This window comes from Lygodium microphyllum, chromosome 28, assembly GCF_053477565.2.
Source record: "Lygodium microphyllum isolate KBCC chromosome 28, Lygodium_microphyllum_v1.1.10, whole genome shotgun sequence".
NCBI classification, from domain to species: Eukaryota; Viridiplantae; Streptophyta; class Polypodiopsida; order Schizaeales; family Lygodiaceae; genus Lygodium; species Lygodium microphyllum.
Window position 1 is genome coordinate 115,214,362 of NC_141162.1, and position 24,520 is coordinate 115,238,881.

Consider the following 24,520-nt stretch of genomic DNA (forward strand, 5'->3'; position numbering starts at 1 on the left):
AAAATGCAGCTCAAGCAAGAGTTGCATAATGTGCAAAGAGAAAATATGAGCGTCAATGACTACAACATGAAGGTGAAGAAGATTGCAGATGCACTCGCTTCCATTGGGTCGCCAGTGGAAGATGATGATTTAGTTTCTGTGACCTTGAATGGTCTAGGAAAGGATTATGCACAGTTTCGGACATCCATTTCAGTTCGTGAAAGATTTCCTGATTTTGAGGAGTTGATTGCTCTTCTAATTTCTGAGGAGCAAAGAAATGGTGGTGCATCTTCTTCAGGAGGAACTTCAAAAGAAGCTGTCTTCTACTCAAATGCTGGAAGAGGTAGAGGCAGAGGTAGAGGAGGCCGATTTGGAGGCTGTGGTAGAAATCAGAATATGCAGCAAACTCAAGAAAACCAGTCCTATGGAGGAGGACGTGGTAACTCTAGAGGCAGGGGGAGCCAAAGAGGTCGTGGTGGATGGCAAAGAGGCCAAAATGCAAACAGTAATGTTGAATGCTACTACTGTGGTAAAATAGGTCATATGGCTAAAGACTGCTATAAAAAACAGAATGACATCATGAATGGAAAACTGCAACAAGGAAATTATGCATCTTCTAGTAGACAGGGTGATGACAGAAATGAGCATTTGTTTATGGTGCAGCACATGAACAATTCTGTGACAAGTGTAGAAGAAAGCAACGATGTATGGTATATTGACTCAGGTGCATCAAACCACATGACAGGTCATGTAGAATGGATGGAGGATGCAAGGAAAATGGAAAAACCAGGATTTGTGGAGACTGGTGATGATACTGCACATCCTATGTGCAGATTGGAAAAATTCCCTTGTTTATGCAGGATGGGAAAAAGAAATACCCGTCCGATATATTTCATGTCCCGAATATCACTAAGAATCTAGTTTCTGTTGGTCAAATGGTTGAGCAGGGCTTGTAGGTCAGATTTAATCCTCATGGATGCTTTGTTGAGGATATGAAAAATAAAGGTCGCTTGATAGCAAAAGGAAAGAAGAAGGGCAGAATGTTTACGTTGGATGTAGACATGTCTGAATTGAGTGCAGCAATGTTTGCACATGGGACCGGTGTAGTTGCAGATATTGATATCTGGCATAAACGCATTGGTCATGTTAATGTACAGCGACTTAAATCAATGCAGGCCCAAAATATTGTTGCAGGATTGCCTAAATTCAAGGTTGCAGAAATGCATAAGGTATGTGAAGCCTGTCAGTTTGGAAAACATGCAAGGAAACCATTTCCTAGACATGTTCAAGAGAGTAAGAAACCATTGGAATTAATCCACTCTGATGTGTGGACTACTAAAGCTGCATCTCTTGGAGGCTGTCATTATTTTGTCACTTTTATTGATGACTATAGCAGAAAAGTTTGGGTGTATTTTATGAAAAAGAAAAGTGAAGTTTTTGGGCATTTTAAAACTCTTAAAGCTATGGTTGAAAAAGAAACAGGCCTGCAAATAAAATGCCTAAGGTCAGATGGAGGGGGAGAGTACGTCTCAAATGAGTTTGCAAGGTTCTTGTAGGAGCATGGCATAAAGCAACAATATTCATGCAGTCATACCCCACAACAAAATGGAATTGCAGAAAGAAAAAATAGGCATATTGGAGAGGTATCTCGTGCCATGCTTAATGAAAAAGACCTGCCAGATTTTTATTGGGCTGAAGCAGTTGCTACAGCAGTCTATATAATGAACAGGACTCCCACTGCAGCAATACATGGGATGACTCCAGAGGAGAGGTATACTGGTTGAAAACCAGATATTTCTCATTTGAAATTTTTTGGTTGCATTGCCTATGTACATGTGCCAGATGAGTTGAGATCCAAGTTGGATCCAAAAGCTGAGAAGTGCATCTTTATTGGTTACTCTCTGCAGCAAAAAGGGTATAGATGCTATAACCCTTCTACTCGTAAGTTTACAGTGAGCAGAGATGTTGTTTTTGATGAGATGAGTAGCTGGTATAAACCAGTAAATGTGATTGATGATGTAGATGCACAAAATGGTAATGCTGCACAGAATTCTCAACAGCAATCACAAGATATTAGTGGACCTGGAGCGTCCTCTAGCAGTGGTTCACATTCTTCGCCATGGACATGCAGATTGAGATCAGGAGAATCTTCTCAAGGCAGTGCAAATAGTGGTATGCAGGTATCACGAAAAGGAAAAGAGAAGGTAGATCAGCCCATGTTTGATGTGAATGCAGGTCACTCTTATGTGGATGGTGAATCCAGTGGCTCAGAACAGAGCATTGATGATGAGTTGGGTATTCCTTCTATTGTTACACCTGGAGTAAGGAAGACCAGGGATGTTTTGAGAGCACTTGGGAGTGAACCTACTTTGCGCAGGTCAACCAGAGTTAGGTATCCTGTGGATAGGCTGAAATATGATGGATTTACAGCCATTCACTATGCATATATGGTCAAAGTGATACAGGAACCAGAACCCACTTCTTTTGAGCAAGCCATAGGAAAAAAAAAAGGGAGAAAGCCATGGATGAAGAAATGGATGCCTTGGAAGTAAATGCTACATGGGAATTGGTACCTTTGCCTAAAGGTAAGAATGCAATTGGCTGTAAGTGGGTTTATAAGGTGAAGCACAATGCAGATGGTTCTGTGAACAGATACAAGGCAAGATTAGTAGTCAAGGGGTATGCACAAACATATGGCATTGACTATGAAGAAACATTCAGTCCGGTTGCAAGGATGGCAACCGTAAGAGCAGTCATTGCTATGGCTGCATCAAAGGGATGGTCTTTACATCAGATGGATGTAAAGAATGCCTTCTTGCATGGTGATTTGCAAGAAGAGGTCTATATGGAGCATCCACCAGGTTATGTGCATGCTGTTCATCCTGAGTTTGTTTGCAGGTTGAAGAAAGCCTTGTATGGCTTGAAGCAAGCACCTAGAGCATGGTCTGACAAGATAGGACAGTATCTTGTCACTATTGGCTTTCAGATTTCCAAGGCAGATTTCTCACTTTATGTGAGAAAAACAGAGAAAGGTATTATGCTACTTGTCATTTATGTTGATGATTTGATTATGACAGGTGACAGTGATGAAGATATCCTTCATGTGAAAATGCTATTGAAGCAGAAGTTTGAGATGAAGGATTTGGGAGAGTTGCGTTATTTCTTGGGCATTGAGGTGATTAGATCACCAAGTGGGATACAACTCTTGCAGAGGCAGTATGGATTGGACATGCTGTCCAAATATGGGATGACAGGCTGTAAGCCTATTTCAGTTCCTTTGGAGCAGAATGTGAAGCTGAGCGCAGATGCAGGTGAGCTTCTGGAAGACCCTACTATGTACAGACGCATAGTAGGAAGCTTGATTTATATGACTATTACCAGGCCAGATTTGAGCTATGTTGTTGGATTGGTAAGTCAGTTTATGCAGGCTCCAAGGAAACCGCATTTGGATGCGGCTAGACGCATACTTAGGTATGTGAAGTCCACATTGGAGTATGGACTATTTTATGAGACCGGGGTTTAGATACAGTTGCATGGATACACTGATGCTGATTGGGCTGGTAGTATTTCTGATAGACGATCTACCAGTGGATATGTGTTCTCTTTTGGGAGTGCTGCAGTCACTTGGAGCAGCAAGAAACAGCCTATAGTTGCCTTGTCGAGCACAGAGGCTGAGTACAGGGGTGCAGCAATGGCTGCATGTGAGGTAGCTTGGTTACACAAGCTACTTTATGATATGCATCAGCCTACAGATGGGCCAGTTGTCATTTATTGTGACAACATGAGCAGTATACACTTGGCAAATAACCCAGTCTATCATGCTAGAACAAAGCACATTGAGGTGCATTATCACTATGTGCGAGAGAGGGTTTTACTAGGTCTTATTGATCTAGTTTATGTCAGCACAGAGGATCAGGTAGCTGACATATTCACGAAGGCATTGGGCGCAGAGAAGCTGCGCAAGTTCAGAGACCTGCTTGGTGTGCAGGAATTGGGATTGAGCTCGAGGGGGAGTGTTGAGAGATCGAGCTCCACTCGCGATATGCCAGGGTGACTGTTGTGCATTTATGTCACCGACGTGTTAGTTGCAGATGCGGTTGGTACACCGCCCATGAATAATAGCTAGACGACAGCTATCCTTATCTACTCTAGTTCGTGGCTCAGTTAGTATGCCGCCTTAGTTAGTTGTCTTTGGTTTGAGACCCATATATAGGGTTCTTCTATTTCTTTGTATGAGAGTTCTTTTGGCTTACACAACTAAGAAGAGGAAATTTCTTTTCAGCCTCCACCTCTGTGTGTATTCCCCCATTGTGCAAGCAAGAGAGCTACAAGTGAGTCTCCTTCCTTCTCTCCCACAATCTTGACAATTTGATCTCCTTTGCTTGATAGTTTAGGTGTTGGAAGATTTAGGGGCATTAGTTAAATCAATGGTATGTTGTTTTTTGCAAGTAGAATGCATTAAGGTTTGGGGAATAAAGAAAAAAGAAGGAAACGATAAGTCTCTATAACAATGAGGAAACATATGAGCAGAGAAAGAAAGGAAAAAAGATTTTGAATACCTAGGAACAAAAATAGATAGTAAGGGAAGAAAGAGAGAAACAAAAGGTGAGAAAGGGGGAAGAGAGCTCATTTGGACACTGAGAGGTTGAGAGAGAGAGAGAGAGCTATTGAGAGAAGTGAGAGAGCCACAAGTCAAGAGGATGGTAGCACTAGTAATCCATGGTGTCATTGCATTCGTGTGTTCTAGGTATACTCTAAGTCTTCCCTAATGGTTATTGAATCAAGTCAGGACCCTGGGTGCATCAATAATTAGTGCATTTAACTAGTTGAATCAATTTTTTGTCATTCGTTGTTTTTTTGTCCACCACTCGGATGGCATCCCTAGGACTTAGACTATCGAATCCTACCCAATACTTGAACATCCAAGTAACTTTAGTTCACTCATACAACACTCAAACTTAGAAAAGTCCACTTCGACTCGGATAGCCGAGTCACTTTGGTCCACTCAAATGGTAGACTCAGATAGTCAAATGGGCATTCCACATTCGAGTCGAAGTCTAACCACTGGGATGGTTATAGACCGGAATCGAATGGCCCATAAGTTTGGGACATGTGGTCAAATATTTGGATTTCTCATAACTTGATCATTATAACTCCAAATTGAGCACTCTATAGCTCAATAGATTCCATTTTTCAAGTGCTTTCCAGTGATATGTCACATCATATGGTTTTGAGAAACTTATGGGCATGTTATCTAGATGCCACCTTTTTAGTATTCAAAAAATGGGAATTGGGAGATTCCCAAACTCGCTAATATTGTGTTCTACTCAGACGGGTTTTCCAAAACACAATTTTTGACAATTTTGACCACTCTAGGACTACTAAGGTCAATATCTAGCTGCCTAGCAATCCACGTTGAAACTAAGACCTGTAGATGAGACCATAGAGCTGATTATTTACCAAAAATTTAACTTACCAATCCAAGAGTGACTGAAATTACTAATCCTTAGCTGCTTATCCCTAGTAGAGACTCAATTGGATTGCTTGGGCTAATCACCCATCAAACCATCTACCAAAATTCATAAGGGACTCAAAATCAATTGTTAGGAGTAATTAGAAAGAGCTACAACTACGTGAAACTGATTGATGAAAGTGTGGATGTGATTGCTTTCATACAGTTAAGGGCATGTGAAAACTAGAAAGTCTGATTTTGCATAGCTCACATCAAGTCGCACCACTCAAGCGTGTAAGTAAGTGTGCACTTGCAGATTGATTGGATTAACAAGGAACACACTAAAGGGGATTAAGCTGAGAAATGAATCCACCAGTAGGAGTGCAACCTCGAAAACTAGATGAGTGATCCAAGATACCAAAGACAAAGATCTAGGAAAGACAGAACCATCACACCACTGAGAGAAGGAAGGACTAACCAAGATTAGAGATACATCTTTAGCTGACCTAGTCAACCTCATAGAAATACTATTGGGTCAAGAGACAACCACAATGGTAGATACTAGTTCGAATGAGAATGACCTTGACCTTGACCTTGACCTTAACATAGTAAGGTATCCAAATAACATCTGGTGACTTATCACATAGTATGATCGACAAACAAGGATAACACATCATGGAAGACCTGCAACAATCGATCTTGAGGAGGAAAGGAGGCTAGGAAGGATTACATTGCAGTGCATAATGAGCTATCTGCTCCCCTTACTAATTTGGAGTGCTATGGATTGAGCTAAAACTCAGATCAAAGTGGCAGCAACTTGAACTAGTTGAAGGAAGTGAGAGACTGAAGTGTAAGATGAGCTTGAACTACACAAGCTATGGCTGCCTTCTATTAGGGTTTCTATATCTGACTATTTTTTTGTCTGTGTAGCAGCGCATACACGGAATCAACTGACGAAAGATTTGATGGAGAGAAGGCTCATATACTAGATTTTAAAAGCCCTAAGGCGGCAGGATTGATTTTGACGATATCTATGCTGACGATGCGTACGACCATCAGAGGTGCAACCTAAGACAATGAGGTATAGTTTCCTCAATGCCGACCATCAGAGTGACCAATGTTAAGGATTTTCATGACAAGAGGCTGCGCCCTGAGGTCCTTGAGATATGCCCAGAAGAGACCCTGAAGAGATGATGCTTATCTAGTATACAGAGGTAGAATACAGGGGTGTAGCCTTAGCGACATGCAAAGCAGTTAGCTTATGAAACAACTACATGATTTGGATATTCAATTGGACAGCAAAGTCACATTGCATTGTGACAATCTCAATAATGTGATGCTGGCTAGAAACCCATTACCATTTCATCATGGAAATGGTACTTGCAGGACAGATTGATCTACTTCATGTGAAGACAGAAGACCAGATAGTAGATATCTTTACCAAATCACTTGGTAAAGAGAAATTCGTTCATTTCAGGGAGCTACTTGGAGTACAATAACTAGTCTGAGCTCAAGAAATGGAGTTTGAGAAGGGGGAGGATGAGCTTGATTCCTTTGATATTGAAACACCTTCATCCATTAAGATTGAGCGTGAGGCCAAGAAAGAAGAGATAAAAGATGACTTATACAAGAATATTTAGTGCATATAGGTAGAAGGATGGCAAGGCTGCATGCCTTGCCACCTTACTTTTATCCCCTTTGTAACTGCCGCTATTTGCATAAAAAATTTACTTTGCAACCATCTCTATTAGTGCCACTTGCATCGCTATCCCAATTAACAATGCTTATAGCGACAAAGTTATCTCGTCACTAATAGCGACGTAAATAGTGATGACGAGGATAATTTTTTCCATGAATAATTTTATCGCTTTAAACGTTGCTATTGGGTCTATATGTTGTACTGTTACCAATGTCGGAGGGGTTTTCATTAAAAGATCATATCCACTAGGGATTAGAGAGAGAAGGAAAGATTAGACACACCTTTTATAAACGCCCTAAACAATATAGTATGCCTAACAATTCTCATATTTATTTATTTTTCAATACTAAATATTTCAAGAAAGGAAGACAATAAATACTTGAAGATGAAAATGACGATTATAGTAATGGAGACAAGATTGAGGGTTAAAGGTGGGAAACACCCTTGAAGAAATTTATATTTTCTTTTATAGAATAATCTATTTCTTTGAAGATGAGAATAGAAAGAGGAAAAATCAGTCTTTTTCTGTTGATAAACAACAATACATGGATATGGCTTGCTTTTTATTCTTGAAATGAAAGAAGAGTGTGAAAAAAGAATAGGTAGGAGATTCAAATGAATCCCAAGAATGCTGGAAATCAAGTTCTCTTCAAGACATGTACATACCTCATGGAGTAATCATAATACCTTCTGCCAAGTCTGCCAAAGCCTTTACACAAGATAAAGACAAAGCTCAATGATTCAAACTCTGTAGGTATTACATGTAAACTCTCTTGTGCAACTAAGACAAAGAGTTCAAACAATCCAAATGTTAATGGGTTTAGATGATTTCTTAGCAAGAGAAGCCCAAGTACTTCTCCTGGGAGCAGTATGTATTGGTAGAACGTAAGAAGGTAAACAAAATCCTTGTATGGGACTCCAAAAACACTTCAGCCCTATGTATTCTTGGTTATTATAACAGTTATAAGTTGATTGTTTGATGGCTTAAATCCAAGAAAAATGTTTCTTAGATTATCTAGACAATGTCTACTACTACTCAGCAATCTCTAAGCATTAAATCTTCTAGAGCTCCTTGTTATACCCAAAAATACGCACCAAACACTAGCTTCTACTTTGCAGCTTAGATGCAAAATTTGATAGTTTCCTTGGCTCCAAAAGGAGTGAAAACTCTAAGACACATGCTCAGAATTCTTTTGGATCACTCCTTCTTTCCTCTTCCCATCCGGAGTGCTATTTGCTGCTTGAAAACTACAATCGAATGTGGCATGAATTTGGAAGCCCTTATTTTTTCATGAGATTTTCCAAAACTGGCTCAAAAGCAACTTGCATTTTGCATGTCACCCTATTCTAGAAGTTTTTAACACCTTTTTAGGATATTTACATCAAAAATATTAAAAATAGACTAAAATTACCAAGAATCCCATATTTTTAAACCATCCATACTATGGACACTAGCACACTAATGAATAATATGACATTGACTATTTAGATCAATATGAAAGCTCGATGATGATGAACTTTAGGGTTTTTCACACTGTGTTCGCATAGCAACATGACACTGCTTTGCACCACAAACCACTTGGGAGCCTAAAATCTTCATTTTCTTCACTTTCACTCAAAAATACCTTGCAGATTAACCCAAAATCGTCCAATATCTCAAAAAGTGCACCTTTAAATCTTCCTCTCATCCTTGATGTTATCATGTTATCATCCTAATTGATCACTAGTATCTTGCACATTGATATCTATACCACCTCTTATATTAACTATATACTCCCCTTTCAAATCACAAAAGCAAGAATGTGCACTAATATAATTTGTGGGTCACAAAAATATTAAAACTCATCGCTTGAGGTTGCATACACATACTCTTAGTGATAGGCTAGTGATACATTTATATTTTTTCAACTACAATTTGTGAGACTAACCAAATAAAGAAGAATATGAGACAAAGCAATCTCATCTCATAATAGTAAAACATGTTTATCAATATGAGAGTAGTATGATGCATAAAAGACCAAATGGTTTACTAATAATTAAAAGTATGAATCAAGAAATGACCAAGAAGCCAAGTAATATATGGAAGTGTTACTCTAGCTACACTACCATTCTCATCACTTTACTTGTCCACTATGCTCTTCTGTACCGAAGTTAGAGTGCTTAGAAGAATATGTTAGAATATCAAGCTCCCGTTACTCTTTAATAAGTCTATCTTTATGTGTGTGACCGACATTAGCTAGATATAGTTGTACATGTGTGTGACATTCAATAAGTCAGTGTAGTCAGTGACTTAACCACAGTTTGTCTTGGTTAGTCATACCTATGTGTGTAGATCTCTTTCAATTAGTATGATGGAAGTATGATGGAAGAAGAACAACAATGAGTTGAGGCTCATCTTCCAATCTACTCTATCTCTCTCTCTCTCTTCCCTTCCAACATGATATCAGAGCTTGAACACCTGAAGCTTGAAGGCTTGGCAGTGGCCATTTGACATCAAGACATCAGATCTGAAGAAAACATCATCAAAGGAGACTGTGCCTGCAGCCCATTTTTTTGCTAGAGAAATGGTTTTTGGAGAAATAGCTCACGATTTGTGACCATTTCGACATGGTTTACAACTTTGCAAAAGAAAGTTTTTTCAAATTCCTCACAGATTTTGAGATATTCAGCACAGACCTATGCAAACTGGTTGTTTACTATAGTAAACAACAAGTGATTCCAAGGCATTGGTGGCTTTCATCCTAACAATCTATATGCCCTTATTATCATGCCTTTGAGCATGATATTGGAGTGTTAAATGCTTAGTTTTGGAGTTTATTTGTAGGCTGGAAATAGTGAACTCGTTGCTGTCCTGAATTTGGAAACAATATACGTACAGGGTTGAAGTATCTGTGATGCTTATTTGCTACTGATAAATGCTTGGATCATACCACTTGAGTGGTAGATGCTTCTTGGGATATTGTGAGCGTTGAAAGTCCAAATTTTGGATTGATTTTTTGCTAGTTATATAAGGGTATTAAGTGGTTATTGTCTGTAGGAAGGATACCTATCATCTTCACTTGACATACATGCAATATATTCTGACCGGTTGGACATGTATCAACTCCTCCATAGAGTGGCAATTGAATGAGATGTTTTGGGGCTGTTTTGAGGTCTAAATTCTCTTGTTTTAATAGAGAAAATACTGCTAGTTATAGCAATGGGCTGGCTATATTTGGTACTGCTACTTGCATACATTATAAACATTGATACTTATATGGACATAGTTTGTTGTTGGGATGTTTTGCCACTACCATAGAATGTTTTGAACTGATTTGAGTTTGGTTTATGCTCACTTGGCTATGTTTTTTCATTGTTGGAATACAACTTAAAGCAAGAATCTTGTCAGGAAAATTGTCATGAATTGCAAGAAACTGTCTTGAATAGCAGAAAACTAGTCCTAAATTGTAGGAAAAGGAGTCAGATACTTACAAGTTGTATACATCACTGAATACCTAAGCTACAACAATGGAAAATTCTCAAGGCACTTACAATATCACTCAAATTGTGGGAGAAAAGATGGACAACAAAAATTTTTCTTTATGGAAGTTCCGTATGAAGAATTTTTTGGTTGGTAGAGGTTATTAGGACTTATGTACAGGTGATGAGGTTGAACCTAAAATACATGAAAGGAATCCGACAAATGATCAGAAAAGGGCTCATAAACTATGGACTCAGAGAACATGCAAGGTGTTACATTGTTTTTTTAAATGTATATAAGATGCTATGGTTATACAGATTATTGGATGCAGTTCCCCAAAGGATGCATGGGACATACTCATGAAGAATTATGGAAATGTAATACATGAAAAATAGATTAAGCTAAAGCAACAGTTCAATAATATGTCTAGGAATGGCAGAAGCATTTAGGCCTACACTACAGAGATCAATAACATAGTAGATCAGCTTGCTACCATTGGATCTTCAGTGTTTGAGGATGATATGATTGCAGTGACATTGAATGGACTTGGCAAAGAGTATAAAGCATTTGATACGTCTATTTCTATGAGAGCTAAATCTTCTGATTGGGATGAGCTGATTGCTTTGCTACTGCATGAGGAAGTTAAGCTTGGGCTGAATACAGGTTTTAGTACGTCTCAAAGTAGAGACACTGTTTTTTATTCTAGCCAGCGTGGTAGAGGCAACAAAGGCCATGGCTCTTTTGACAAGACACTCGAAAAACTTATGGACAACATCAACAAAATGCCTGGAATGACACAAATACACAGGGCCAGTGTGGATATGGTGGCTTTAGAGGCAAGGGGAGATCACTGCATAATAGAGGTGGTGGATCTTGTTCCTGGCAGTCAAATGATCAGTCAAACAAAGATAAGGATTGTCATTAGTGTGACAGATATGGACACATTGCAAAGGATTGTTACAAGAAGTAGGGAGATATGAAGGCAAAGGGCAAATATCATGGGCACTATGCATCTTCTAGTGGTGCTCATGATGAGGAGTTTGACAGATTGTTTGCCATGTAGCATGTGTTTAAGAATGTATCTAGGTAGAACAGAGATGAGAGATGGTACATTGATTCAGGGGCTTCAAATCATATGACACGCCATGGAGAATGGTTTGATGAGATGGTTGCAGGCTCACATGGTTATGTGTGTACTGGGAATGACACCCAACATGACATTCAACACACATGAATGGTTCCATTGTTGATGCTTGCCTGATGACAAGAAAAAGAGCATGCATGATGTACTACATGTATCAACAATAATCAAGAATCTTTTGTTAGTTGGACAGATAGCAGAATAGAATCTGTAGGTGAGATTTAATAGAGATGGATGCTTTGTTGAAGAATATGCTAATGCCTGCAAATTGACTGCTAGAGGCCAAAGAGATGGCAGAATGTTTACTCTTGATGTGTCAATTCCATAATTGAAAGCAGCCATGTTTGCACATGATGATGGTGCTATACAGAATGTTGAGATATGGCATAAGCAAATTGGCCATGTGAATGTACAAAAGCTAAAATCTATGCAATAGAAGGAGATTGTGATTGGGCTCCCTAAGTTCAAGTATCATGACTTTAGACATGTATGTGATGCATGTTAGTTTGGAAGGCAAGCATGGTTTCCATTTATGAGACATGTACGGAATAGCTCACGATCCTTGCAGTTGGTACATTTTCAGATGTATGGGGTCTGTCTCATAATGCTTCATTTGGTGGTGCTCGTTACTATGTATCCTTCATTGATGATTTCAGCAGGTATACTTGGCTTTACATACTGAAACATAAGGATGATGTGTTTGATGCATTCAAGGACTTCAAGAAGCATGTTGAAAATGAGTAGAGCTATAAAATTTCATGTCTTAGATTAGATGGAGGTGGATAACATGTCTCTAATTACTTTGACAGATACCTTGCTAAACATGGGATCAGAAGACAGTTAGCTTGTAGCTATATACCATAGCAAAATGGTATAGCAAAAAGGAAAATAGAATACTAATGGAATCGGCAAGAGCTATGCTGAATGAGAAGAGTTTTCCAAATGGTTATTGGGCTGAAGCAGTAGTGACTATTGTCTATGTGTTGAATAGAACCCCTACACTAGGGATTCATGATGTAACTCCATATGAGAGGTTGTATGGTCATAAGCTTGATATTTCACACTTGAAGATATTTGGCAGCATTGCATATGTGCATGTTCCTGATGAAAAGAGGAAGAAATTCGATCCTAAAGCTATCAAGAGTGTGATCCTTGGTTATGCACAAGACCGGAAATCTTACAAGTGTTATGTACGGTCTACACATGAGACATTGATTAGTAGATATGTTGTTTTTTATGAGCTACATCATGGTATGGTAAATCTTGTTGTAGTGGCTAATGATGGATTAGCCAGCACTAGCAATGCTAAAAATACACATATAGTGAATACATCTATGATTGGTCCTACAAGTGATGGGTCACCTACAGTAAGCCCTTGGTTAGGATGCTTGCAGAGTCGTACTCCTATGTCCAACACTGACACGTATATGGCAGTGAGGGGGAGATTGGATAAGGGAAAATAAAAGATACTTGAGGACGTGACAAGTCCACTTACAGCAAGTTATGAGTCATCTAGCAGTGACAGTTTGGATAGTGAGTTGGGCATTCCGTCTATTATGACAGTTGGAGAAAGGTTGAGTCGTTATGTACCGCCTCATGAGAGGAAAGCTGAGAGTGAGCCACAACTACAGAGATCTAAGAGAGTCAAAAAACCAGTTGACAGGTTTACATACACTAGTTATTCAGCTCGCCATTATGCATATATGGATAGTATGACATGTTACAAAGAACCTACAAAATTTGATGATGCAGTTACAGATGATAATTGGTGTGCTGCCATGGATGAGGAGTATGTAGCCCTAGTTGAAAATGAGACATGGAAATTGGCTAAGTTACTCGAAGGCAAAGTGCCCATTGGCTACAAATGGGTGTATAAGATTAAGTGCAATTCAGATGGTTCGTTAGAATGCTATAACACCAGGATGGTTGCAAAAGGGTATGCGCAACAATATGGCCTTGACTATGAGGAGACATTCAGTTCGGTGGCTAAAATGGCAACCATCAAAACTGTCATTGCTTTGGCAGCATGCAAAGGCTAGAAATGATGGCAAATGGACGTCAAGAATGCTTTCTTGAACGGTGATTTGCTTGAGGAAGTATATATGGAGGAGCCTGAAGGCTATGTTCATCTGGACTTTCCTACACATGTATATACGCTAAAAAAGGATTTATATGGATTGAAATAGGCACCTAGAGCATGGAATGCTTGGATCAGTAATTATTTACAACACATGGATTTAGATTGGGTGATGCAGATCACAGTCTGTTCAGGAAGAAGTCATATCATGGATATGTGTCTTTAGTGGTTTATGTAGATGATCTTATCATCACTGGAGATGATGAAGAGAGCATTGCTAAAATTAAATCATGTCTACAGACTGAATTCAGAGTCCAAGACCTTGGTAAACTAAAGTATTTTCGTGGAATTAAATCATGTATCGACAGTGGTGGGCAGCTTGATATACTCGTCTTGACTTATGTTATGCAGTGGGGCTGATTAGTCAGTTCATGTAGAAGCCTCACAAACCACATTTAGATGTAGTCAGAAGGATCATGAGATATATAAAGGGTACTATAGATTATGGGTTGTTTTATGCATATGGAAAGTCCCTTGACTTAATAGGGTTTACTGATGCTAATTGGGCTGGTTGTGCATATGACAAGAGGTCAAACACTGGTTATGCATTTGGATTGGGCAACAGTATGATTAGTTGGCAGAGTAAGAAACAGCCTATTATTGCATTGTCTAGTATAGAAGCTGAGTACAGAGGAGCTTCCTTAGAGGCTTGCAAAGTAGTTTGGTTGATGAAACAATTGAAAGACTTGGGAATATAGCTGGAAAGGAGAGTGAGATTGCATTGTGATAACCTCAGTAGTGTTATGTTGGCTAGCAATCCTATCTACCATGCTAGGTCCAAACGTATCGAGGTTCACTACCATTTCATCAGAGAAATGGTTCTTACAAGGCAAATTGACTTGATTCATGTGAAGACTAAAGACCAGGTAGCGGACATATTTACCAAGTCTCTTGGTAAAGAAAAGTTCATATACTTCAGACAACTACTTGGAGTTTATCAGATGGTTTGAGCTTGAGGGGGACTGTTAGAATATCAAGCTCCCGTTACTCTTTAGTCAGTCTATCTTTATGTGTGTCATTGACATTAGCTAGATACAACTATACGTGTGTGACATTCAATAAGTTGGTGTAGTCAGTGACTTAACCACAGTTAGTCATACCTACGTGTGTAAGTCTCTTTTAGTTAGTATGATGGAAGTATAATGGAAGAAGAAGAACAATGAGATGAGGCTCATCTTCTGCTCCACTCTGTCTCTCTCCCTCTCTTCCAACAGAATGGTCCTTCTCTCTCTCTCGATATGCTCATTCTTTTATGTACCTACATGCTCACCTATCCTCAACCTCATCTCAAGAAAGAGCCTTCACAACACATCTCCTATGAGTCTCCTCCACATTGTGGGATATATGTTAGCATGCATTGGTTCATAAATATATGTAGGCACTTCTAAAAGGCTATGTAGAGAGAGTGTCATCTAGAAAGCTTGATAGCTATGATATGTCATGTAATCTATCTTTACAAGAGTGGATGCATAGCCATAGTCTTTTGTTTGTTTACAAACAATAGACTAATTTAACAAATTTACATGCATGTAGAAAATGACATGTAAAAACTATTGTGGCAAAGGCCAATGTGGGTAGTTGCCCATCTTACTCACTATATACTCATTCTTTATACTTAGAGTCATAACTGAATAAGGGGGCTGGTCACAAAAGAGCTAGTGGATGCACCATAAACATAGCACTTCTCTACTATAAGAGAATGAAAGCGTAGATAGGAAAGGTTGACATGCATAAGTGGGGATTTTTAATAATTTGGCATATCACCCATTTAGCCTTGTGTGGTCATGAATGAAAAATACATACTTATAACTCTATAAGAAAATGAGAATAAAAGGGATAAATTTTTCACAATATCTAATACATAACTTAAACACACCCGTTAAATTTAACATGTCCCAAACTTGCATTTTTAGATCTTGAATCCATGAGTTTGGCTAGCTCAAGACTATGAAAAATATGTTTTGTATGTGGGGCCAAAGAAAAGTGTTAGAGAATCTCTTGAGGGACTTTTGGGTTGAGGCTATGAAAGTAGTGTACAAGTTGTTTCGTCCTTTTCTACAACTCTACATAAGTTGTTTAGAAATTGCAAAATAAGTCAAGGATTCTAGTTTCCACACTGTAGAGATGTTGTATATAGGTTATCACACATTGGTAACTAGTGATAGGATACTAGATACAAGCAATTTCAAGTTGCACTAGTTTGACATAGGTTGTAGATTATTACAAAATTCACAACTTTGGAGATCTTTGTTGGATTCTACTATATGCAACAACTGTTATTGGAGTAGAAACTTTGACATATATATACTGTAACAATTCTTTAGCTATATATATTAGTATACTATCCAACATACTATTTTTGCATGAATGAGAAAGAACAATATTCCTTAATATATGGTAGTGGTTTCAAGAAGATCAAAAGTATTTTGATATACTTATGAATAGTCAAATGATGTTATATTTCTATATCTATGAGAAAGAATTGATTCTGTAGTACAATTTTTTAACTATATGTAGTGATTTTCAAAGCATTTGGATAGCGGTATATGTATTATTTTTCAACAATGGTTCATTTTCTAGCTTCTCTTAGTTCTGGTCATAGTGAGTAGGTGTTGCAAAAAGTTTGCTAGTTTTGTAGTGTAGTTTGTTGATTTTCTAGTTTTTGTTACTTAACTATTGGTTGATGTTTTGCAAAAATGGCTTCACCATTTGCAATGAATAGCAAATTGTATAACATCAAGAAGTTTTGTTATACTAACTTTAGGAAGGAAGATATCAAAGCTATCGTTATTTAAAAGAAGAAATTGAGGCATGTAAGAGGCATACATAGAAAACTAGGAGATATATCTAAAGGTGATTGGTTAGAGCTTGATATGTATTTTACAGTTGTAAATGATATCATTACACATGAATTATGGAAGAAGATATGTAATATTCATAAAAAAGAACTATCTCCAACAAGCTATATCTCATGAAAATGTCATTTGAGTTGTAGATGAAGGAGCGCACTACTATTGCCTCCCACCTTAATGGATTCAATATCATATTTAGATAAATTTAAGCTCAAAAGTTGAAGATAAAGATGGGGTTAAGGAAATCATTTCTATGTGCTTCTTGCATGCATGATTGGACATCTTTAGATTAGCCATCAATACTTTAGCTCTAGATGGTGATTTGAAATTTAATGATATTGTTAGTACTTTATTGACTAAAGAGATACATAACAAATCCATGGACCTAGGAAAAAATAGTTAGGCATCAGCAACTTAAGAAGAAAGAGGTAGAAAATAGTACACAAGTAAGAATCGTGATAATGGAGAGTTGCACATAAATTTTGTGTTCAAGAAAGATATTGAATGCTTCCATTTTGATAAAACATGTCATATTAAGAAGGACTACTACAAATAGAAGCAAGGTCAAAAGGATAAGAGGATGGAGGATGAGAATCTTAATAGAAAAGAAGATAAATGAGAGGTAAAGATTTAAGAAATCAAAGTATTGACTATGCATAGTGATAATGGTGAGGTGTTATTTACTTCTACTCTTCCTGTACATGTGCTAGTTGTACTAGATATCCAATTACTAGCTCAAGATTGGATTCTTGATTTTGATGCACCTTTTCATATGACTCATCATAAGGGGAGGTTGTATTCATATGATAGCAGAAGGCATGGATTAGTCTATCTTAGTAATGACTATGTATACGATATAGTTGGTACATGTAATGTGCAATTTTCTTTTTAGAGTGGGTTTACCTTTACCCTTTGAAATGTATGCTATCCCAAGCTTACTAAGAGCTTGGTATCTATTGTTCAATTGGATGACATGGGATACTCTATTGCTTTTTTGAGTCAACCATACAATGTCCACAAGGGATCATTTGTTGTTGCTAAAGGAGCCAAATGTGACACTTTGCATCCCCTTCATATATATTCCATAAAAAATCATGTAATTACAATAATGCGGTGCCAAATGTATCTTTGTGGCATTGCTACTTAAATCATATATCTAGAAAAGGAATGGAAATGCTATCTCATTTGATTTACTTACATTGTTTTGAATTTTATGATCTTTTTATTTGTGAGAAATGTATATACAAAAATCATGTATGTTCAACCAACCATGAGAACCTAAATAAGAAAAGGAGTAAGCCATGAATTAGTATTTAGAAATATATGTGGGCATATGCATATAAAGCCTATAGGGGGAATCCTATTTTATCACATTCTTAGCGATGAAATTAGGGAAGTGTGGGATTTTATTACGGATAGGACAACTATCTTATTTTCAAAAACATTTGGCACCTATAAAAATGATCAGTTTGGTAAGCAATTCGTCTCAAAACTACTAGTGGTGGGGAATATGTTTCTCATGAATTTAGAAATTTTAGTAAAGTGTGTGAGATAAAAATGGAACTCATAGTACGTAGTAATCCTACTCAAAATGGTATTGCAAAGAGTATAAATAGGACCATAAATGAAATGGTGTTAAATATGCTATCTAATTATGGCCTTACTCAAGGATTTTGGACTGAGGCTATGGCAATTATTGTACATTTGGTAAACATGCCGCCTAATACTACTTTGGATAGTCGCATTCCTAAAGATGCATGATCAAACAAGAAGCCCTCTTATGACCACTTAAGAGCATTTGATTATGAATCTTATGTGCATATGCAAAAGATAAAGAGCAGTAAGCTATAATCAAGATCCAGTAAGTGCATCATGGATAGAGTATCAAGATGGGTTATTACCTTTGGGATTCACAAGGTAGAATGATTGTCTATAGTAATAATGTGATCTTCAATGACAAGAAGATGCATAAGTAGTCTCTTAAGGAAGTGAAAAAAAGAAAGGTTACTTTCTAGGATGTAGTGCCACCTATTATTTTTCCATGTAGAGAAAGATCTAGTGCACCAAGTGTGCAAACAGAGAACATAAGTGATGCTTTAGCTACTAGTGACTAGGAATTAGGGAGATTTATTGAGTAGCAGGTTGACAGCCCTATGGTGCCTCATGAGAAGAAAGAGTAGAGGGTGAAATTTTCACTCTAAGTGAGCCCATTGTGGTACATAGATCTACCCATATTTCTTATTCCCTTGAGAGAATTTAGCATGGGGTTGACTATGTGAGGTCAATAGATCGTGGGTAGCCATCTTGTTGTAAAGAGGCCATGACTCATATCATGATAAGCTTAAGTGGGGAACTAGCTATGCAATCTGAAATGGATTCCATCATGAAGAATCAAAATTGGAAGTTGGTTCCTTTTGCAAAGGAAAAAAATGCTTTGCATCCAAGTGGATCTATAAGGTGAAGGGTACAAGTGATTCTAAATCTTTTAAGCAAGAAAAGGATGTGGACTTTGATGAGATCTTTTCACATGTGGTGAAATTGACTAATATTTGCACTCTACTTGCCTTGGTGGCTAGGGATGTTATGGACCTTGTACAATTATATCTCAAGATAATATTTCTATATGGTGATGTTCATGATGAGATTTACATGGAGCTTGATAGTGTTAATCCTTTATGTGGATGATATGTTAATAGTTGGGAAAAACAAGCATGAGATTGTTTCCTTGAAGAAGAGGTTAATGGAAACCTTTGAAATGAAGTATTTGGGATATGCAAATCGCATTATTGGAATGTCCATAATCATGGATAGGACAAAGAGATTGCTCTATCTATCCTAAAAGAATTATGTTAGGAACATGTTGCAACGTACTTTTAATATGGATAAGGGGAAGATAATTACTATCCCCTTGTCTCCATATGTGAAACTTAGCACTGATTATTTTTCCAAATCTAATTAGAATAAAACTTAAATGGTCAAGGATTCATATTCATCTTGTATGTGTAGTCTCATATATGTTATGATTGCCACTCTCTTGGATATTGCATTTGTAGTGGAAGTAGTGGGCATGTACATGTCAAATCCTAGCAAGAAGCATTATGAAGTAGTGAAAGGCAACTTGAGATAATTGAGTGGTACAAAGATATGTGCATGGTATTTGGGGGAAGTAGTAGTGGCCTACTTGGATACATAAACATAGACTATGTAAGGAATATTATCAATAGAAAGTCGACCACATGATATGTTTTTACTTGTATGATGATGTAGTCTCATGGATGTCTCCCTTGGAAAAATGTCAATGATTATGCACCACTAAAGCTAAGAAATATTATTGATTTTCATGACTCTTAGAATCAACATCCAACCATTCATTGAAATCAAAATGCATTGAAGATTCCATATCCACACTATGAGTCTTATGCACACCATGCTACATATCCAACGAAGCCAACTACTTATCAATATCATCACTATCATTGTCCAACAATACATCATGTTGCTAATTTACATCATCGGCACAAACATCAACGGCCAAACCATCTATATGCTTCATCATTTTGGAACCATTATGCATAGTGCGTTTAGATTTATCCCACAAAGGACATTTGACATTTGGGCATACAGGAAGTATGTGAGCATATAGTGCAACTAACATGGGCACAATCTTGCTCTTTTATTGTTTCCTTCAAATACTGGATAGATATACTTCTTGCATAAACCATACATGTAAATTTTGAGCACAATTTAGTATTGCATTGTTTTTAGCATACCATAGTATGCCATATGTATCCCATGTGATAGAATTTGTGTTAATGAACAAGACAAAATGCTCCATAAACCATTTAATGTGCTGCCTCCATAGCAAATCAACTTGTCTTAACATGTACTAATTCATGGTTTCTATGGTCATAACAAACTTTGATTACATGGTGCCCTTCATGCATCACAAATGCTTTATATTGTCATTGCAAAACCAAAGCAAATACTTTAATAAGAAGAGAAGGAGTGAGCTCTAATAAACCATTGATCTTTGTTGTCTCTCTAAGAAGCCCAAGTTGCATAGTGGCATAGGGATTACTTGCCCAAGAATCCCATGGTAACTTAGCAAATTTAAGAAGACCAATGTGTAAAACCCAAGCACAGGTGTCTGCATCTCAAGTATCTAGATAGAGTAAAGAATCTACAAAGGGTGTTGCTTGCTCACCTTCATCATTTGGTAGTCTCAATGTTGATTCCTCCTTCTTGTTAAATGTGATGTCTAGAAGGCTATCTAACCTTTCAAGGTCATCATCTTCATCATCCTCATGGGTATGCTATCGAGGCCTCTTTGCAAGCAATTTTTGTGCCTTGCGCGCCTTGGTTCTAGCCATGATGGGAGATAGAGAAGACGGTTGAAACTCAAGAGAAAGAAGCTCCTAATGCAAAGAAGAAGCATGTTTATTCATAGGTGATGAAAATGACGACATCAATTTTCTTTGTGCTCTATTGGCCATGCCCTTTTTGACTTTGGTAGCACTTTACATTTCAGAATGAGTTGACTCATTGCAACATAAAATCCATGTGTTGAAATATTTCCCTTAACCTTTCTTGAATGGTGGAATTCACATGCATGAAGTGTCTCTCTTTGAATCGACAGTTAAAGATAATTGCATGTTCTACATCATGAGGCTTTGCAGCTAGACACAATTCCTCATGAGTTTGATCAAAAGTACATGTTGGTTTAGGGTTTATAAACCTCCTTAAAACCCACATCTCCAATGTAATGAATGCTTTTGGAAAACCCATAAATTAATCTTGGTCTTCATACCCTGCACATTACCCACAATAGGACTACAATCAACTAAAGGAAATCCCACACTTTCTGTAGTAGGAATGAAACTTGTTTTGCTTTGCCATTTTAACTATTAGAATGTCACCCATGATTATGTAATTAAATGTAAACAAAGTTGGAACACTATAAGGCCCGTAGAACTTGCAAATAACAATAATATCCAAAAAATCTTCAACTACCGATTCATGCACTGTAGTAGTAACTTGAACCAAGTTAATTTCTACTACTTGCGTAGGCTATAAATCTCTATCTGTGTCATCATAGTACAGTTGCATAAGTCTTTGTAATCTAAAATCATTGATCGCTAGTTTAAATATATCACCTTTGCAATCTAAAATATGTCTTTGCAATTTTAAAATCTCTATTTGGGTCATCATAGTTAGGTTGAGTAAGTCTTTGCAATTTAAAATCATTGATTGTCAGTTTAAATATATATTTACCTTGCAATGTGGCTAGAATAAAAGTACCTTAATCGACATCTTTGACTATCTCATAAGGGCTTGAGTAACGGAGCTTTAATTTACCCAAATGCTTATCGAGCTTTGAATTGTAAACCATTATTAGGACTCCTTCCTTGAAAATCTTCTTCTTAATGTGGTGGTTGACCCATCCTTGCCTTCTTGAGTGTACCACCACTAACACGGAATGATCCATAATTCTATCTTCTGCCAACTACATCAACTATTGTAACTTGTTATGAAGTAACTCTTTAGGAGATAATCTATTAGTAATCACAACTCTCAAGTTGGGTACTATAAACTCTATAAGAACTACCACTTCTAGCTCGTACATCAACTTGAATGGAGTAACACTTGTTCTAGCTTTATAAGCTATTCAAAAGGACCATAAAGTTGAATCTAACTTAGTGTCCCAATCCTTACAAAAGTCACTCACAATCTTTTTCAAAATATGCTACAAATTTTTTTTGGAGCTTTCAGCTTGCCATTAGCTTGAAGATGATATGGTGTAGACTTCCTATGCAATATATTGTGTTTTGAAGTAAAGTCCCCTATCACCTCATTAAAAAAATGCAAACCTCTGTCTCACATACTAACGCAATTGGATAGCTGAACCTGGTCAGAATGTTAGAATAAAGGGAGTGAGCAACAATTGTTGCTTTAATGTTGTCCCTTAAAGCCTTTTCTTCAACCCATTTGGTACAATAGTATGTACACACAAATATGAACTACTTGCTTTGACGAGCTGTTGATTTGATGTGGCCCACAAAATTAATGCCTCATTTTTGAAATGGGTCTAAAGGTAGAACTGGATGACCTTACATCATGACAACTTACGAGCCTCCTAGATAAATAGCCAAAATAGCTCTATAAAAAGCCATTGTGGTAATTAACAACTAAAGGTGAACTAGTGAGATATTGCTAAATCCAAATTAACTAGATAAAGGATATCCTTACTTTGCACAATAGTCTAACCTTAATCCAATCCAACACGTTCATTTAGGTCACCTTAAGCCCATTAATTTCCACTATCCAGCTCACATTTTAAACTAAAATTGCTAACATTTTATATCAAAGAAAGTATATTTGACTTAAAGTACTTCACACACCTTTTAAGTCCCATTTAAGATTCTAACATAACCTCTAATATTCACTAGATATTGTTTCAATCCTCCGAAACTTCATTTTACAAACAAAGTACCCTTAAATGAACTCCATTAACTATGAGATTTTATCAAAACATTTTGACCAGAAAATAAACTATAGTATCTATTTATACTTTCAACAAAATCCCTCTCTTACTTCTTACATTTGTTTTAATTCAATACGGAGAAATCAAGAAATTCATAATAATTACTCTAAAAATAAAAATGAAAATCCTCTTAGTTAGAGCTTTATCCTAATGAGTACAACTTGCATACACTTTTTTTTCAATAGATATCATCGTCTCCTCCTAAAATTCACTAATTAAGCATTAAAATTACCTAAAAACTAACACTTTCATCATTAAAAATTATGCATCTTCATACTTAGAGCTCCACAATAATTGAAAATTCATAAGGAAGTCTATCTGACATGATACAACTCTTTTTTGATATATTATCCTTCATCTTTTGGATTATCCCTAATTACGACAAGAAACTGTCATTTTAATCACTATCATTTTAATCACTAAAATGCTCATATCTCTCATTGTATTCATCATCTGAAGGTAAAAATCTATTTTTTGATTTGTTTCCATATGTTTTAACTCTTTTTTAATTTACGTCTTATTAGTTATGCTCAAATTTCTTAATATTTTCTAGTTTGGGCCTAAAATTATAGTTGTTAGATTATTTTCTATCATTTTCTCATTGTTTTAATCCATAATATATAGTAATTCAACTTCATTTTACTAGTTTGATACCCAAAAATCTAAAGATCCATCCTTTCAATGCCATTTTCCATTTAAACTTATCATTCCACCTGAATTTTAACTACAAAAGAAAATACTCATTTAATTGAAGGAAGACGAGTCTTTAGCATATTTGACAATGCTAATTTGTGCCTAGAAATCTCAATATCTTCTGATCCCCTTTGCTCCACATTAATATCTATTAATCTATCCTTAATCTTATTGTAATTTTCTTATTCTACATGATACAATGGCCTTCATGAATAGGATGATGAGAAAGGAGATGGAAGAGGGGATAATTTGCAACCAATAGATGCTGGAAGATGATTGAGAATGGTGTAGAAAATGATTAGAAATCATAATTCATGTTGGCACCTACTTTCTATCTCTTAACTCCCCTTCATAAGACACACCTCCCCTTGTTTCCCCCCCCCCCCCTTCCCAACGAACTTGATGATTACCCACTTATTCAAAATTTCAACTTTCACACAAATTGATTCTCCCTTGGATCCTTCCACATCTCTAGCCTATTTCTGATGATACCTTTGGTTCTTTAACCTAGATTCTATGTATATATACTAAATTTTATTTGCATTTTCTTCCCTCTGAAAATTTTT